A 19,865-nucleotide genomic window follows, 5' to 3' on the forward strand; every position below is an offset into this window, starting at 1 on the left:
TAACTAAAAGCAAATTTTTTATCCTCGCTGCCGACTACGAGCTGAAACTAAATCTAACTTAAAGCTAGAATGTTTTGCATTAAAAGCACTGATTTGTTGTTTGATGGTTTTCCATCGCCATAGGTAAGCAGCATATTGAATATGTTCCGCTGCTGGGCCAAGATATTACGGACTGGCATATTGGGTTGTCTCCCTCGGGACCTGAGAGTATCGTGCGGGTCTAGTAGCTGTTGCCGGATCCGGGGTCTTAACGTGTTCTTGTCGTTTGGTTGGATGTAGGCGGAAGGGAATAGGATTAAACTGGGGCGTGGATGGATTTCAGGAAAACGTATATAAGGGACATGTAGGATAGGTCACGGCTCGCCAAGACATCACGAACAGGAACAGCCGGCTGCCTACTTTCGGCCTGCAGGGAAGCTATTAATTTAGACCTGGTGTCACGGTGTACAGGGCATAACCAAACCACATGCTCTATGTCGTGATAACCCTCACCACAGGCACAGATATCACTTTCTCCGAGCCCAACACGACGGAGATGCGCGTCAAATCTATAGTGATTGGACATAAGCCGGGACATCACGCAAATGAAATCCCGACCTACATCCAACCCCTTGAACCACGAGATCGTCGACACCTTGGGGATTATGGAATGTAACCATCTTCCCAGTTTCCCTCTGGTCCAAGAATTTTGCCAACTGATGATCGTATTCTGACGTACAAGTGCGAAAAATTCATTAAAGGCAATTGGTCTTTCATAAATATCACCGTTTGTTGCGCCCACCTTAGCCAAAAAGTCCGCTTTCTCATTGCCCGGTATCGAGCAGTGAGAAGGGACCCACGCTAAGGTAATCTGAAACGATTTTTCGGATAAAGCACTCAGATGTTCCCGTATTTTCCCCAGGAAATACGGAGAGTGCTTAACATCTTTCATCGATCGGAGAGCCTCAATGGAACTGAGACTGTCCGTAAAGATGAAATAATGGTCCTTGGGCATTTTTTCGATAATCCCTAGGGTGTACTGAATAAAAAACATGCAAATGTCGAAATCGAAATTTTTTCAGGTACCATATTTCTTGGAAATGTATGAAACGTCGAGACTTCGTGTTAACTAGGGGAACTGCTCCATTATTCATCTCAGCCCATATATTCATCTCATACAACATGAAAACACAATTGAAAACAGGAAAAAACGCATATTTTCTAAATTTTATATAATACCCGGGCAGGAGAGCATAACAAAATCATACCTCTTCAATAACATATTTAGCTATGAGGACTTATCGTGTTATTCGAAAGATATTCACGTTTCAAACATGCATTTGAAGTATCATAAAATTTTGATATCATATCTCGCTATGCCTTTAATGAGATATTTGAGTTGATTTAAAATATCTCATTAAAAGTAAGTTTTTAGGTGAAAATTATTCGTTATTGATTATTTATGGTATATCAGTTATGCATTCTGTGTTCAATAAGTTGAAAATATCTATATCGGTCATTTTCGTGATTTTTAATGCAAATTCTTGGTTTGTTATTGAAATATCAAGCTTTGTTATTCATATAGTCTTGGAGGAACAATATTTTGGTATTATTTTTTGTTATTTTACCAACTATGTAAACCTTATTAAGATCAAAATGAGGTGTATTTCCAATATCTGGTTGTGATATTATAATGATATTTTCTCCTGCCCGGGTAGTCAGGCATCTGCACTCGAAAACTCATTTATTTCAATCACCTACCTCAGAAAACAAAATCCGCGCATTGTTTTGTACGACTACAACGGGACTCGTTCAGCAGCCAACCAAAGTTTTTCTCATCACTAGCGGACCATTTTTTATTTCAATCACTCAACAAAATCACTCACTACACTAAAAATACTTTAATCTTTGAAATGTTCACCTCAAATTTCCAAAAAACAGCTGGAATTAGCAGAAATATATGAGATGAATTTTTACAATTCCTAAATTTCAACTGTATGTATTTTCTTCTGTTTTCACTGTCTTGAAGAAAATCAAAAGTTGCCAAATCGGTTTCTGTTAATACGAACAAATCATACTGAAAATATTGAATTATTCCGACATAATTAACATAAATGGACAGCACTGCTGTGGTTACCTAGGTTACCATATTTGCACGTAAACAACTACGGCGGATATCTAGGTAACCTACTACGACGGGCTGCGGCTACGTTCATTCATGATAATGTGATTCATTCATGATTAACAGTGCACTGCAGTGTGATGAATAAGGGGGCGTCGTGAGATGAATAATTGAGCAGTGATTTAAGTTTTGAGATGGATATGGAAGCGTTTTGCAAAATGGTTTTTTACAAAATTCAGGATAAATCTAGCTAATTTTACTGAATATACAATACTGAACGGTTCTATAAGAGCACGTAAGCGTATATTGTTTATTTGTTCAATGATTTGCGGATTATTTTTATGCGATTTGGAAGATTATTTTTACGCGGTATTAAATAAGTTTAGTATAAGTAAATCCAATAAAGTAGAAATCAATCGTATAATTCAAGTTCTCCCTACGAATGATAAGTCCTAATTGCGAAAGCAAACAAATCCTAACAATTAAAATTACAAATTTTTAACAGTGTTGAGAAGTCACCATTTGTGATTGGACACACATACTCATTATTTACTAATATTTCTTTTACATAAATACTTAAGCTACTAAAAAATCGTATGGTTCAAGACAGTAAGATGGGAGCGGGGGCCTAGTGTGGTTGGTAACGTCTCCGCCAACCACGCTCGACGCCTGGGTTCGAATCCCACCGCCGACATAGGTGTCGATGGTTGTGAGGTGGCGTGATCCACTCACAACCAACCCAACTGGTCTAGATTCAATCCTAGCCGACACCGGGAGATTTTCTGAGGCGAAAAATCTCTGGGATCACGCCTTCCATCGCATGAGGAAGTAAAGCCGTTGGCGCCGGTCCGTTAATAAACGGGTCGTGAGTTAGGGTCCTGGGTGTGGAGTCGCCTCCCTGGGCGTCGGTGATTGGCCACAACAGTGGCGGAACTAGACCGACGGAAAATAAGCGAGAATAAAAAAAAAAAAAGACAGTAAGATATTCTGTTTTATTAATCTAAAAAATGCATATTTTGTAATATTTTTGCTGTTATTCTAAAAAAATAGGCAATTTCCGTTGATTCGGAAAGAAGGAACAGAAATACATTAATAATTGTATAACGATACGGGTCAGGGTCGTTGCGATTAGCTTCCGATTAAGAAACGAAAGCTTAAACATGTGGCAAAATTATTATAAAAAAGTTGTTGTCATGTTCTTCAATGAATTTTCATTTTAGAAGCACTATAAACTCATTTTGTGTGTTTCGTTACCATTTTTAAATCATTTTTCAAGTTTATATTCACTTACGTGCCATTATTTTTAATCGGATCTTATTATTGAATGAATTTTTTTTATGCGATTTTTTTAAAATTAAGCGGTTTTTTTATACGCGGATTTTTTCAACGCGGTACAACCAACCGCGTAAAAAAAGACCCCAGTGTATAGAAAACGCAACTTCCAAATTTCGTTTAGCGGTAGGGGTCAACAGTTTCGCCTTCTCGAATAGAGTCCCCATGCCAAATTTCAGCCCGGTCGACGTTTCATGCATTGCTATGAAAGGCAGCCAACCGTGATCTTCTTTACATGCTCTAATATTTCTCATTAATATAATTCATTTTTATTAGTCTCACATAATATGAACATGAATATACCTATACTATTACATTAATCCAGTTATATCATGATCATATCACCTTAAAAGTAAATCCTGACCAAAAACCCAACCCTCTACCAAAACTCCTTTCCGTAGTCTTTGTAGGGATGGTATACTCGGTCTCTAGCAAAGCGAAGATTACATTCTAATATTCCTTTCTCATTTTAGGTTTCGTGCGGCATTGGCATAACTCGAAATTCATATTTCCAAGAGAAACGGGATTGAGAAATTAGCGTTTAAAATTACCTCTATCACATCGACGAAACCTATGAACAGTTAAAATCTCTTTTCTACCTTCCAATGTTTTTAATTTGAATTCCAAAGACACATCAGCTCATATCTCAGGGTTTTTTGTGAATTTTGAAACAAGTTTTTGTGAAATAAAACTTTATCGTGTTTGGCATCGTTTGACATCAAATTTCAGAATGGAGAAATTTTGAGATGTGCAGTTGAAAAATATTCTAATTCAGAAGATGACCCAAAAATATTTACTGTGTTTAGTAGTGGTTCTTACCATAGATGCTAAGTGATTATGTATTGTACTTTGGAACTAGAAAAACAGTAAACCAAAAGATTCAAAAAAACACAGTATCTGAAGGATATTATTATTATTATTATTATTATTATTATTATAATTATTATTGAGTCTGAAGAAATTGCAAAAAAGGCAGGTCGCAACCTTTCACCTAGCAGTTCTACCGCCATATGTCGAGTCGATTGCAAAAATTATCGAACGAAAAAAAATCATTCGTCTTTCAGAAGAGTCCAGCGATGTAAGTTTTTCAGATGGTAACGATCAGGGGCGAATTAAGGCGAAGGCGAAGCAGGCGCTCGCCTGCTCGTCAATCATTGGGGGGCGCCAATTGTGGGAGCGGAAAAATTGAAAAAAAAAAAAATAACAAAAATAAATCTAGAAAATCTATTACGAGCGTCTTAGCAGAGTGATTGAGATCAATCAAAAAAATAGTTATCGGTTTCCGTTATACTCTACTAAATTTTATGGAAATAAATATTGAAATTCAGTCCGCAAATATATATTTCGACTGTGACGTACAGTCTTCCTCAGTGCTTATGTGGACTGGTCCAGTCCACATAAGCACTGAGGAAGACTGTACGTCACAGTCGAAATATATATTTGCGGACTGAATTTCAATATTTATTTCCATAAAATTTAGTAGAGTATAACGGAAACCACAATAATAAGTTTAATGTTCGGCAAATTTAGTTGGCTATTTCTTTCTGGCTTGCTTATCGAGTCAAACGCTCTCAATTGTTCAATATATGCGAAATTGGCACGGAAAGTTACGTCCGGATTACGGTCCAGCTCGGTCGACAATCGGAACAAGCTCGTTCCGGTCTGTTTAAAATCTGGTGCGATTGGCTCCATTCCGGTCCGCCCGAAGTCTGGGAAACAAAATTGTCATTTTTTTCGAGCAAGCGTTATTTTAATGAAAATAAGTCATCCAATCTATTATGCATGTTAGAAACAGTTTGATTGAATTAAAACAATGCAAAACGAGTTTTGTTGTGAAATTTTACTTGACTTCTCAAAAGGTTGTTTTTGTCAAATCTAGAGTGACACGTTGTTTCTCAACCACTGAATATGTAGGGGGATTAGGGGCATAATGAGCACGCGGGGCGAAGTGGGCACCCCTCTTTAAAGCGAAACAACGCATTTTTTAATACCATATGGTATGTGGAACTCTTCCGTAGTTACTACAGTATCTCTTTATGTAAAACAAAAGTGATTTGTCTGTTTAAAATATGGAAATATATTGAAAAAATCAACTTGGTTTCCGGATGTTGGAAAAATTATTATTATTGCGCACTACAAAATAAGCTTCTACGGTCGTTTAAATGACTCAATCAAGTATGTAGACACATCAATATGACGTATGGGTTGTACCCTAAATTTCATTGCAGTTCTGATTTTAAGCTATAATTAGTGTTAAAATCTCATGTTAACTTTAACTAATTCGATATGGGCGAAATGGTCACCTTTAGGTGGGGTAAATGAGCACACCTTGTCACATAAACTTGCCTGAAATTCATCTCAGTAGACTTGTGAGTTTGTCTGTTTCCATAGTCAGTGTTTGTTTACAGTGATGGTGCGAATATATATTAGAAAATCTTTGAGACCGAATCGGTCAGAACAAGGGACTGCAGGCAGAATTGGCCACTATAAGGCGCGACGGGACATTCACGAAACAAGCCGCCAAGTATCACGGCATCCCGCGACAAACGTTGGTCTATTAGTTGTACTTCTACACAGTTTCAAGATATGTTCTGTAAGAGTGCTCATTATACCCAGTGGGGTGCTCTTTGTGCCCCACACATCGACTGATTACTAGTTTTTGATGCATGAATCTAATTTGTGTTATTCACCATTATACGATAAACTTTTTAATTTGTGAAAAGTGTACCTTAATTGTAGATAGTTAATTCAAGTTTTGCACTGAAGACAGCCTAAAATTTTTGTCGTTTTCCATGCTTAAATCAGCAGCCAAGTTAGGGTGCTCATTATGCCCCTATTCCCCCTACTTTTGATTATTTTAAACATTGATTAAAAAATGAAAATTCGTTTTTTTTTTTGTATAATACAGGTCGGACTCGGTTATCCGGAATGACAAAAACAAAATATTCATTCCGGATTATCATTCATTCATTCATTCCGGATTATCCGGAATGACAAAAACAAAAAAAATCATTCCGGATAATCGAATCACAGAAAAAATACTCGAATTTGCGATAAACGAACATAAAATAAATACAGTAATCACCCGATTTTATCTGCCCACCAAAGAAAAAAAAAAAAACATATTTAATCACCTTTTTCACTCGATTTTATCATCATAAAACATTTCATCAAAAAAAAAATGTCAGTATGAACAGATTTTCTATGTAGATTCAATAGTTTAGTACTTTTACACAGATCTGTGTAGAATAACATCATTCTGGATACAGTTTTCATTGAAAACTCGACCATTGCACAGTGTCAGTGTATTTTAGCGTTTTCGTTCGATTAATTGAATAGTGATTCGAGCCATAACGTATATTAATATATTTTTTAAGCTATTAAACAACGCATCTATTGGTATAGAAAAATGGAGGATCAATTCACCTAAAAGTTAGATAGAAAATTTCCTTCTTCATTTGATTGAGATAGACGCATAGCATCTTCAGCAAATCTCTTACATATTACGAACCATATGAAGTTTTCTTTCAAAAGGCATTGAAAATCCCAATACTCGTTCTGAATTTTTCCCACATTTTTCCAAATTTTTAAACCTTCTACAAAGTTATCAACCTTCTAAAAATGCATGTTTTTCCAAAAAATTATCAGGTTTTATCTATTAAAATAAACGTGCTATTTGCCATATTTTACTATTTTCAGGGGTTTTTCAGCGATTTTTTACAAGTGGCAGTTTCACTATACTTAAGATACAAACTTTCGTCTTTTAAGATCTGTAGACAGCATCCTCGATTAATATTTATTTTTAAATACATCGGTGTTGTTTCAACTACGTCATCGATTTGATTTCTTCTGTTTTCTGTTTGCGGGTGAATGAAGAAAAAGTAAAAAAAGTCTCAATTTTCATGTGTTCTGAAATGTATTGAAGAGATATTTTGTGAAAGGGCTATCAGTAAACCACGTATACACTTTTAGGGTCATTTCTGATCTCTCTTCCGTTACCTTAGAAAATAGCTGAAAATCACGAGAAATTATTTTTTAAGCTGTTTGAGAAATGTATGACACAAACAGCACAACCTCATACTTTTAAGCAAACACTAGTGCCTAACCTACGAACTAGTAGCTAAATTTATGTTTCATTTATATGAGAGCCCTCCCTTCCAGAGGAGAGAAGGGTGTCAAGTTACCATTGACATATTTCTTACTCCTAAAAACCTCACCATGTCAAATTTGGCTCCATTTGCTTGATTAGTTTTCAAGTTACGCAGAAGTTAGTGTTATATTTGCATGGGAGCCCTCCCTTAAAGAAGAGGGAGGGGTCTCAAGCTACTCTAATAACCTTTTCCAGGCTCAAAAACCCTTACATACAAATTTTCACGCCGATTGGTACAGTAGGTTCCACGTCTATGAGGATCAGAGAGACAGACAGATAGATAGAACTGATTTTCGATATGACTAGATTTCTTGTAGTACTCCAAATCGCTGATTTTATGTATTTAATTATTGGTTTACCATCTTTCATAACAAAATATGAATAAAAAAAATTCCCAAATTATCACTTTCCCTATTTTATCACCCCAAACATCATCAAGGGGGTGATATAATCGGGTGATCACTGTATTTTCTTTTCTTTATTTCACTTGTATGATGCCAGTGCCAGTGCCAGTGATGTAACTAGAAATTATTTCTAAGACGAAAAGGGGTAATATCTTGAGAAGCAAAAAAATCGAACATTGATTAATTTCACTTAATTCGAACATGTCTCAAACATGCTAGAAGTGACATAAACGGTAACAAATATTCCAGAAGGGATGGTAAAGGTAAGATTTCGAAATAAAAATTAAAAACGAACACCAAAAAAATAAAATTCTGGATAACCGAGTCCGATCTGTACTTAGCTGCGAAAAATAAATATATTGAAAATTTTATAGAGTGCATTTACTAAAATCAGTGCACTTTGTAGAAATGAAAACATGCAAAAACTCGTTGTAAATTTGCCAAACATGTTCCTTTTTAGAATAAACACCATGTCAATAATTAATTGAATCTACTATTTTTTACTCTCTCGTAGTTGCCGAGGAGTTATGATTTAAAAAATGGATGATCTCCTGATCATTAGAGCTTCACGAAACTTAACCTTGAACGACTGAACTGGAAACTCTTTCGTCAAGTTTCTTTGTGTTAACTGAATTTGTTATAAATTCAACTATTTCATACTTCTTTCATTGTTTTTTAACTGCTGAACTGATTTAGCGAGTAGCGAGTGTTTGAAGATTTTTTAATATAAGTTCCACACAATAGCACTTGAGGAAAACGCAATTGGGTCCTAAAGTTTTACACGGTTTTCTGATTTTCATTTATCAGCTGAAAGAGTGTAGTTTTCTGAGCAAAACGTGATTTAAAAAAAAATGTTTATCGTTGTCATTCGATTTTGTAATGAAGAATAAAAAACTGCTCGAAATGCCTTAAATGACACTTCTCCCATATACCGCACATGGGAGAAATGTCATTTAAAACATTTCGAACATAGGCGATAGGTAAACATTTTTTGAATATTACATTTTGCTCAGAAAACACTTTTTCCGACCGAATTGTCAACAGGCCATGCTAAGTTCTAGTGATGTTCAAAATTGATTACAATTAATATCATGTTGGTATGACCTTGTCGGCGTTCTAAGAAATTCCAATAATTTTAGACTGTCGTGGATTGTCATTATTAGATTTCTGTCTGGCTTGCTTATTGACGCTTGGTTTTTCAAACAAACATTGCATATTTTATCTTTCCAACCACAGTATAATTTAAAATTTAAATAGACTTAAATAAAAACATAATTACCGCTTTTATAAATTATTAGGATATTATGATAAATTGTATAAATTAAAAAAACAAAAGATATATTTAATAAAGTTTAAATGATTAGCTTTCTAAACTATAGCAAAGCTTGAAAATATGAAAAATTTGGAAAAAAAAATACTTTCTAGCACGCTGTACTCCAATTTGTTACATTTTAATGTTGGTTCGCTACAAACAGCTATAATGAAAAACGAGTTTAAGATACCTAATGAACATTGAAATAATTTACATTTGGTTTGGAACGAGTGCAAATGACCAGAAGCCAGTTTCAGAATATTCCATATTAAGCCCTCGGTTGCCCAAAAAACGGCTAAGTCCCAGAAGGTCGATTTTGACCAAAAATTTTGTTCCGAGATAACACTAGATCGCGACGTTTCAGGTATTTTTAAGACATTTGCACCAAAAAATAAGTTTCGATTTTTCCAACTTCATGTACTTCTCCTCCCTTGGTAGATTTTGAAGGGTCGAAAAATCACAACTTTGAGCGCTTTGAGGTACTCCCAAATCATGTCCGATTAAGCGAAAATTTTGCATAGATGGTTTTTTGGGCCAATAAACGAAATATACATACGGTTTTTGAAATTCGATGATGAATTTTTTCCTTACAGAATTTGCCACCCTAACTGCTACCTATTTGCTTTAAAATATGCTACTTGGATTGAAATTACGCATTTTCCTAGAAATGCAAATGAAGAAACTTGTAAGTCTGCTGCTCGGGATTTAAATAACGTTGAGTTTGATTTTTAACCGGACTTTTCCGAAAGTCCGATCAAGAGAGTACAAAAGCACACATTATACGCAATAGTTCAGAAATGGTTATTAGTATCACGTCGATACGCGCCGCCCAGGGCCGGATTTAGACGGTGGGGGGCCCGGGGCAAATTTATTTGGGAAGCCCCTCTTTTCTTGAAACATTTAGAGGTAACGTTCTGGAAGGTGGCGAGCAAAAAAAAGGTCGACCCAGGACTAGGGGGCCCCTTGAATCGGGAGGCCCGGGGCATTTGCCCCCTTTGCGCCGCCACCGCCGCCGCAGATAAAAGCCAATGGCGTTACACCGCCGAAGCAAAATGCCGTCGCCACCGCTGATATGATCGGTGCACAGGTCTACTGAAAATAAAAAGATCGGGCTTATAGCGGGTTTGAACTTAAATTGAATTGAAAAACAATTAGCCAATCGCTACACACTGCTTCTCTGTTCAGCACCAATCGACCGAATCGTAAACAAAAAGCTCTCAAAGTTTGGTTAAGTGGCATGGCCAAAATATATTCGCTTTGGCCATGCGGCTTAGGCGCGATTCTGAATATGCATGAACTTTTTCTAAAATAGTGCTGCCTTAACGAAGTAGTATGATTCTTAGACATCTTATTTCAATAGTGCATACATAGTTTAAAAAAATAAAGAGAAAAAATGCGTAGAATGTTCGCAGGCGGGCCAAAATATGTTGGTGGATCCGAATACCCCCGTTACGCTAATTTGCTTAAATGAATAAACAGAGGAACGACAGAGATTCTTTCTCATAACAAAACAAGTCCCTCTTGATCAGAGGACAATCTCTCTCTCTGTCTTGTTCTCTCTGTCCCGCTCGCTCTCTCCCTCTCTATCTTCTTCTCGCTTTTTTTTCTGTTTCTCTATTTATTTTTCTCTTTCTCTCTCTCTCTCTCTTTTTCTCTTTCTCTATTTCTTTTTCTCTCCCTCTCACTCTCTTTTGCTTTTTCTTTCTCTTTCTCTCTCTTTTTGCTTTTTCTTTCTCTTTTTCTCTCTCTCTATCTCTTTCTAACTGTCGATCTATTTACAGTAAGGTCGCTTTTTACGCGGTTTTTTTTTACGCGGGTTGCTTTCCTTCATTAATCAAAAACGGTACAAGATATCGACCTTATTTCAATAACGTTTTCCGTTTTAGGCCACGAGTAATCATATATCAGTTTTCAAAAAAATTCACAATTTTTGGTGTAAATACTCAAAATTAGATATATTGAATTTTGGTCTCTAGATTGGCCACTATCATATTCAAACGAGGTTTAAACGTTTAAGGACGGTTTCCTTTGTTATATTTGCAACTCAAAAAAGTCGTTTTTTACGCGGGCCGATACAAATTTGGAACGCATCCCCCGCGTAAAAAACGACCTTAGTGTATCTCTCTCTCTCCCTCACTCCTCCTTTCTAACTTTTTCTCAATTTCTTTTTTTTTTGTATCACTTTTTCCCCTCTACAGTTTTGCTTTTCTCCTAGAAAGGTATAGCAATCACTGCAAAAACTAAAGGTATGAAAGTGCTCAAAAGGGCCGAATGTCGTATATCACTCGCCTCAGTTCAACGAGCTGAGCATTTTCTGTATGTGTGTGTGTGCATGTGTGTGTGTGTATGTGTGTGTATGTGTGTGTATTAGAGTGGCCATTTTTGTAACATCATGCGAATTCGATGAGCGCCGGGCGGAAAACGTTTCCTTTTTACTCCAAAAATAAGCCATGAAAATTTGAAGTTGATCCGAGTTCATTAAATGGACCCACAAAACGCTTATATTTAAAAAATAATAGATTCTCATAAGAACTGTTGTTTTTAACTCTTTTTGGAATTTTCGCCTTAGTTTCTTAAAATAGTTGTATATTTTGCGACGAAATACTCTTCAATTATAAAATCATATCGTTAGGGACATTCACATATTTCGTAACGCTAAATTATAGCAATTCTGAACACCTCCCACCCATAAATAACGCAATTTTGCATGGGGGCCTCGCGCAATGGAACTCTTCGTTGAATATCCCCTTCTACTTAGTACGTAATGAATGAATGACCTCTCATATTCGTTAGAGGTTTTGAAACTGCCATTCAGTGATTATATCCTCAACCGTACTTCATTGCTGCAACTGTGTGAAGTGAACCGCCACAATCGGATTGGTGAAGCAAAATTATTAAAATTATTAAGAACTTTTTGTATGGATTTAATGTTATTTTGAATATTATTATTATTATTATTTTCTATGAAACAGTTCAGCACTAGTGATCTGAATGCACTACGATGGCGAATTTTATCAAATACGGTCGGTAGATCTCCTGTTGATCGAATAGCAATTCTCAGAGTTTTGATGAAAGTGCAAAGTTCTTGGGTGCGCCCAAAATAGATTCAAGCTACGGCAAAAATATCGCCTAAGAAGTTCATAATACGCTAGTGGATCGAAATATTTCGGAAAAGTTTCGAAAATTAAAAAATATTACTTGTCCTCTTCATTTCTATGAACTTTTATGCAAAATATATTACATGGCAAGAGCATTGGACTTCAAACACTTGTCTTTAACCGTTTTACAAGAGCATCAAACGAAATCAACTCATTCACAGCCAATCAAGTCACTCACAGCTTCAATGATCCAAAAGTTCTGATCATTGACCATAAATTGCATTCAAGACATGTCCCTGTTGGTAGTCAAACTTCACATTCAAGTGTTTTTCGGATGTACGAGTGCTGGCTAATGTATTTATCAAGTTATGAATTTTCTACGTGATTCTTTCGCTTATGCCGAAATTGATAGTCGTCTCAGACGCTGTAACTGAAAAGATGAAGAATCGCTTGTGGTATTTAAGCTTGAATATAAACAAAAAATGATCAGGCAAATAAAAGCGAATGGTCCTTAAGGTGAAACGGTGTTGAAGCCAATAACAGCCAATTTTGAGCCACCACTTCGTATTTTTAGAAGCACAGGACTCGGAAATAAATAATGCACTCCCTGTGAAAACGCTATTTTATGTTTGCTTCACCACAGCAAACATAAAACAGCCTTTTCACAGATGACGCATTACTTGTTACCGAGTCTTGTGCCTTTGAAAATTCAAAGTGGTGGCTCGAAGGCGGCCATTTTTGGTTTGAATACCGTTTGGCCTTAAATAGCTGATGTCGAATGTATGTTATTAATCCCATCTCGTTTTATACAAAACCAATGCTTTCTTTTCGAATTTTGAACTTGATATTGATTTTTTCGACCGTGACCCAGCCGAATAGAAAAATAATGAGGAATAGCACACTTTATTCAAAAATCATTCGCTTTAAACGACGCCAGAGAACATGGTGTTAAATTCATGAAAAATTCTAACTGTGTTCCAACACATAATTAAGACGAACTTCAGTTTATATTGCATGTAGTTGGTTCATACCGTAAAAATACCCACCTCATTCAAAATCCGATCTTTTTAACAAACATCAAAAGTTTTAAAATATTTTAAACATAAATTAGGACAATAATATAACGGTTCTATAAAAATACAAGTGTATTTGAATACGTTTATCAAGAGATATATGTTAAAAAAGAAAAAACTCCGTACAATTTTCATGTAAATCGATTTCTAAAATATAAGCGCTTTGTGGGTTCATTAAATATACTCCGATCAACTTCAAATTTTCGTGGCTTATTGTAGAGGTCAAAAGGAAACTTTTTCAGCCCGGCGCTCATTAAGATCGATAGTTTAAAAAACGGCCATATAAAATATGGCCACTCTAGTGTGTATGTGTGTGTGTGTAACGCTCTCCCAATCTCATTCGATTTTCTCAGAGATGGCTGAACCGATGTCAATAAAATTAATTGCAAATAAAAGGTCTGTTTGCCCCATAAAACCCTATTGAATTACATTGTAATCGAATTTCTAGTTTAGAGGTCATGTATCAAAATGTAAAAATCACGAAACATCAATACCTCAAAAACTACGCAACCGATTGGAACAAAATTAATTTCATATGAACGGGCTACCTGATAATCCCTCAACTTTCGAATTTCATAAAGATTGGACAGGTGGTTCAAAAGTTATGGAAAGAAACGTGTTCTCGAGACTATTTATTTTCACTCATGTTTCTCAGAGATGGCTGCACAGATTTTCATAAAAATGAAAGGTCTTGTTGCCCCATAAGACCCTTTTGATTTGTTTTGCAATCGGACTATTACTTTGCCTGTTATGTTTAAAAATGTGAAATCCAGCTATGAAAAGTAAAATATTCACAAGACTACATAAACTCACTCACTTTTCTCAGAAATGGCTGAACCGATTTCCACTAAATCAGAGTCAAATGAGAGTTCCAGCTGCCTCATAACACCCTTTTGAATTTAACTGTAATCGGACTGTAACTTCGTCTGTAATGTATCGAAATGTGAAAATCACGAAACTTCATTATCTCAGAAGCTGCACAACCGACTTGAACAATATTGATATCAGATGAACGGGCTAGTTAAGGGTCACCTGATGAATTATGATTGAACAAGTGGTTTCATAATTCGGCTGCTCTATACGTTCCCATTTCAATCGATTGTAATCGAACTTAAGCAACCGTTATGTATTAAATTGCAATAACAACGAAAGTCTCTTTTTTCAAAGATTACCCGACTTATTTAAAATAACTAGTATCATACGAACGAGTCATCTCTTAAACTTACAAATAACTAACTTCATAACAATTTGATATGTGGTTCAAAAGTTATGGAAGAAATTCAAAGACTATTTAAAACTATACCTGCTTTGATCGATATATAAGGCCTCAACATAATTTCAATGTGGTATCGTACTATTTGAACGTTCCCGGTATCGCTCGTGATGAAATTGTTCGATATTATAAGTCATTTCTCTTATTTCGCTACTTCTTAAGCACTAACATTACGTCGAATTTCATATTTAATACTTCAATTACAACATCAATATTTTAGAACCCAAAGAGTGAGTATACCTTTGGATTTAAGTATTCATGTAAATCTCTTTCTACAAATAATAAGTTTGAATGAGAAAGGCTGAGTCTGACCGCTAGGTGGATTAATTTAGGTTTTGCCTTTCTCCTAGAAAGGTTTAGCAATCACTGAAAAAACTAAAGGTTTAAAAGTGCCCAAAAGGGCCGAATGTCGTATACCACTCGACTCAGTTTGACGAGCTGAGCATTTTCTGTATGTGTGTGTGTGTGTGTGAGTAACGCTCTCCCAATCTCACTCGATTTTCTCAGCGATGGCTGAACCGATTTTCATGAAATTCATTGAAAATGAAAGGTCTAGTTACCCCACAAGACCCTATTGAATTTTATTGTAATCGGAATTTTAGTTTAGGGGTTATGTATCAATATGTAAAAATCACAAAACATCAATATCTCAGAAACTACACACCAAAATTGAACAAAATTAATTTCAAATGAACGTGCTGCCTAGAAAACCCTTAACTTTTGAATTTTGTGGAGATTGAACATGTGGTTCAAAAGTTATGCAAAGAAACGTGTTCTGAAGACTGTTTAATCTCACTCATGTTTCTCAGAGATGGCTGGACCTATTTTCATAAAATCAGTGTCATGTGGAAGGTCTAGCTGCCTCATAAGACTCCATTGATTTGTTTTGCAATCCGACACTTACTTTGCCTGTTATGTTTAAAAATGTGAAATCTAGCTTTGAAAAGAAACCTACTCCGAAGAATACTTGAACACACTCATTTTTCTCAGAGATGGCTGAATCGATTCTCACAAAATTAGTGTCATATAAAAGGTCTAGTTGCCTCATAACACCCTATTGAATTCCATTGTAATCTGACTGTAACTTTGTATGTAAAGTATCAATGTATGAAAATCACACTTATTATCTCAGAAACTACACAGACGATTTGAACAATATAAATATCAAATGAACAGGCTAGTTAAGCGTTAACTGGTGAATTTTAATAGGACATTTGGTTCCAAAGTTTGGCTGCCCTATACGTTCCCATGTTATTTGATAATAATCGAACTTAAGCAACCGTGATGTATTGATTTTTCAAAACAACGAAAGTTTTTTATCTCAAAGATTACACGACTTATTTGAACAAAACTAGTGTCAAACGAACGAGTCATCTCTCAAACTAACAAATAACGAACTTCATAACAATTTAATATGTGATTCAAAGGTCATGGAAAGAAAAGATATTCAAAGACTATTCAAAACTACACCTTCTCTGATCAATGTATGTGGCCTCAACATAATTTAAATGTGGTATCGTTCTATTTGGACGTTTCCGGTATCGCTCGTGACGGAATTGTTCGATATTGAGAGTCATTTCTTTTATTTCGCTATTTCCTAAGCACTAACATTACGTCAAATTCCATAATTTCACTTTAATTACAATATCAATATTTTAGAACCCAAAGAGTGAATAAACCTTAATGGGATTTAAGCGTACATGTTAATCTATTTTAACAAATAATTAGTTTGAATAAGAAAGGCTGGGGATAACCGATAGGTGGGTTAATTTAGGTTTTTTCGTTATCTCTAACTCTTGTTTTCTCTTCATCTCTATTTCTCACTTTATCTTTTTGCCTTTCTCCTAGTTTCCTTTCTCCCAGAAAGGTATATCACTGCAAAAACTAAAGGTATAAATGTGCTCAAAAGGGCCGAATGTCATATATCACTCGACTCAGTTTGATGAGCTGAGCATTTTCTGTTTGTGTGTGTGTATGTGCATGTGTGTAACGCTCTCCCAATCTCACTCGATTTTCTCAGAGATGGCTGGGCCGATTTCAATGAAATTTATTGCAAATGAAAGATCTAGTCACCTTTTAAGACCCTATTGAATTTTATTGTAATCGGATTTCTAGTTTAGAGGTTATGTATCAATATGTAAAAATCACGAAACATCAATATCTTAGAAAATACACAACCGATTTGAACGAAATTACTTTCAAATGAACGGGCTACCTAAAAAACCTTTTACTTTTACATTTCATGAAAATTGAACTTGTGGTTCAGAAGTTATGGAAAGAAACATGTTCAGGAGACTATTTAATCTCACTCATGTTTCTCAGAGATGGCTGAACAGATTTCCATAATATCAGTGTCATATGGAAGGTCTTGTTGCCTCATAAAATCCTATTGATTTTTTTTTTGCAAACGGATTATTACATTGCCTGTTATGTTTAAAAATGTGAAATCCAGCTATGAAAAGAAACATATTCCGAAGACTTCATAAACTCACTCACTTTTCTCAGTGATGGTTGAACCGATTTCCACAAAATTAGTGTCAAATGAAAGGTCTAGCTGCCTCATAACACCCCATTGAATTTTGCTGTAATTGGACTGTAACTTCGTCAGTAATATATCGAAATGTGAAAATCACGAAACTTCATTATCTCAGAAACTAAACAATCGATTTGAACAAAATTGATATCAGATGAACGGGCTAGTTAAGGGTCAACTGATGAATTATGATTGAACACGTGGTTTCAAATGTTGGCTGCCCTATACGTTCCCTTTTCATTTAATTTTAATCGAACTTAAGCAACCGTTATTTATTAAATTGTTAATAAAACAACTAAAGTCTATTATCTCAAGTATTACACGACTTATTTGAACATAACTAGTGTCATACGAACGAGTCATCTCTCAAATTTACAAATAACAAACTCCATAGCAATTTGATATGTGGTTCAACAGTTTTGAAAAGAAAAAAAAATTCAAAGACTATTTAAAACTATACCTGCTTTAATCAATGTGGTCCCCGTGGCTCTGTGGTTAGCGATGTCGGTCGGCTAGCTCTCCCACACGGTTGTGATATCGGGTTCGATTCCCGATCGAGTCGAGGATCTTTTCGAGCTGGAATTTTTTTTGACTCAGCACTGGGGCACGGTGTATCGTTGTACTTATTCTACACATACAAAATGTACCAAAAACACAATCGATAATGAATTCTCTCAACTAATCTAGTTGATCGAGACCGCTATTAGCCCCAAGGCTAAGCGTGCGATATTGTTGTTGCTATAATCAATATATATGGCTTCAACATGATTTAAATGTGGTATCGTACTATTTGAACGTTGCCGGTATCACTCGTTTTTAAATTGTTCGAAATTAAGAGTCATTTCTTTTATTTCGGTATTTCTCGAGCACTAACACTACGTAAAATTTTATATTTTATATGAATATTTTAGAACCCAAAGAGTGAATATACCTTTATTGGATTTAAGCATTCATGTAAATAGATTTTTACAAATAATAAATTTGAATGAGAAAGGCTGAGTCTGACCGCTAGGTGGATTAATTAAGGTTTTTTTCTAACTCTCTCTGTACCTTCATGTGAGTTACGAACGTTCGAACCAAAGGGAATGCTAACGTATGAGGAAAAAAATCCGAACAAACTTTCAATTCCAAATTAAAATCTTGCGCAACTTATTTTTCTATACTTGTTTGTTTATTCAAGTAATGTAACTCATTTACAAACCTCAAAGGAAAAACTCAGCTCCACATCGCGCTGATTTCCCGATACTCTGGGGTTCTTGCTTTATAGCTTCCTGAATTCCGGATGTTTCAATTGTTTTAAGCTCCTTCTTGATTTTTCTCTCAAACAATCGACGTTTTTTGCTCTGTAACCTTTTTGGTAGACCATTCGCTTCAAAATTGCTTGGAAAATTTCAATAGACTGCAGTAGTGCCACATTTTGAGGATTGTTTTCTTTCGGAATAAACCCGATATTGCCTTGCCGCAGATCCAAAGTTGCATTAGCATAGTTTGACAATGCGAGGTCTGGCCAAAACACTACTTTGTCATTTTTATGGTGCTTATATTTATAGTTTTAAACCTATTTTATGCAGATACTAGTTCATCGTTTTTTAATCAATCAGATATTTATTGCCCAGCTCACGATGTGATTACGCCGACCGACCAGGCGTTTCCCTCCCTAATTTCGCTCGAGTCTTGCTCTCTTGCAAAGTGCATTTTCGTCCGGTACCAGATTTTTTTTTTTTTGAAGGTATTTCCATTCTCGAAGAGTTTGACAATAATGTATATGAATGTTTTTTCTATATCCAAGATCTTGAGGATAGTGGAACACTTCACTTATAGATTTTTCTTCATTTCGCTCACAAAAATTGCAAATCAATTTACGACGATCTTCTTTCGACCACGCTTTTTTTCCAACTAAGCGTCACTTGACAGAATCGACTAGTCGTGTTACCAGTTATATAAAAGTGGATCTTCATTTTGTGGAAAAGGACTTTTCGATTTGTGCAGCACTTCTAAATCGTAGACCAATTTAAAAGTTGTTCGGATTATTTTCCTCACACGTTATTGAGTAGTGAGCTATTCATTACTCACTAACTAACTATTATATTATTACTATATTATTTTTATCGGTAGTTTTCTCCAAAAGGAATAAATGAATTGTATAAACCAAGGTTGTTAATCGATAATTTATCGTAAACGTCGATAACGATACCGTCTGTTATCGTTATCGACGATGACGCTTACGTCTTCAGACATTATCGTCATTGTCAATGACGATAGCCACTGGACGGTATCGAATCAATAACGTTTTTTTATTACTAACTACTGCAATACGATCTTTTGCTCCATTAGGTATATCATTTAGATACATTTTCAATGCAAATATGACAATGCTACATACCTTTCTATTCGAATTTATGCTTCAAAAAGCGCCTCATAAGTTAAAACAATCAAAACTGGGACATTTATTTTCCAGATGAGACGCGAAACATAAACAAATATGGAAAAGTTTCTTCCTGTTGCCTAGTGATGTTTCGTCTCCAACCCTCCGAAGTGAAAAAAACGTTTCCTCACCGATAACGTCTAGTGACTATCGTCATCGCCGAT

Source organism: Wyeomyia smithii, chromosome 1 (genome assembly GCF_029784165.1).
Source record: "Wyeomyia smithii strain HCP4-BCI-WySm-NY-G18 chromosome 1, ASM2978416v1, whole genome shotgun sequence".
Lineage (NCBI taxonomy): Eukaryota > Metazoa > Arthropoda > Insecta > Diptera > Culicidae > Wyeomyia > Wyeomyia smithii.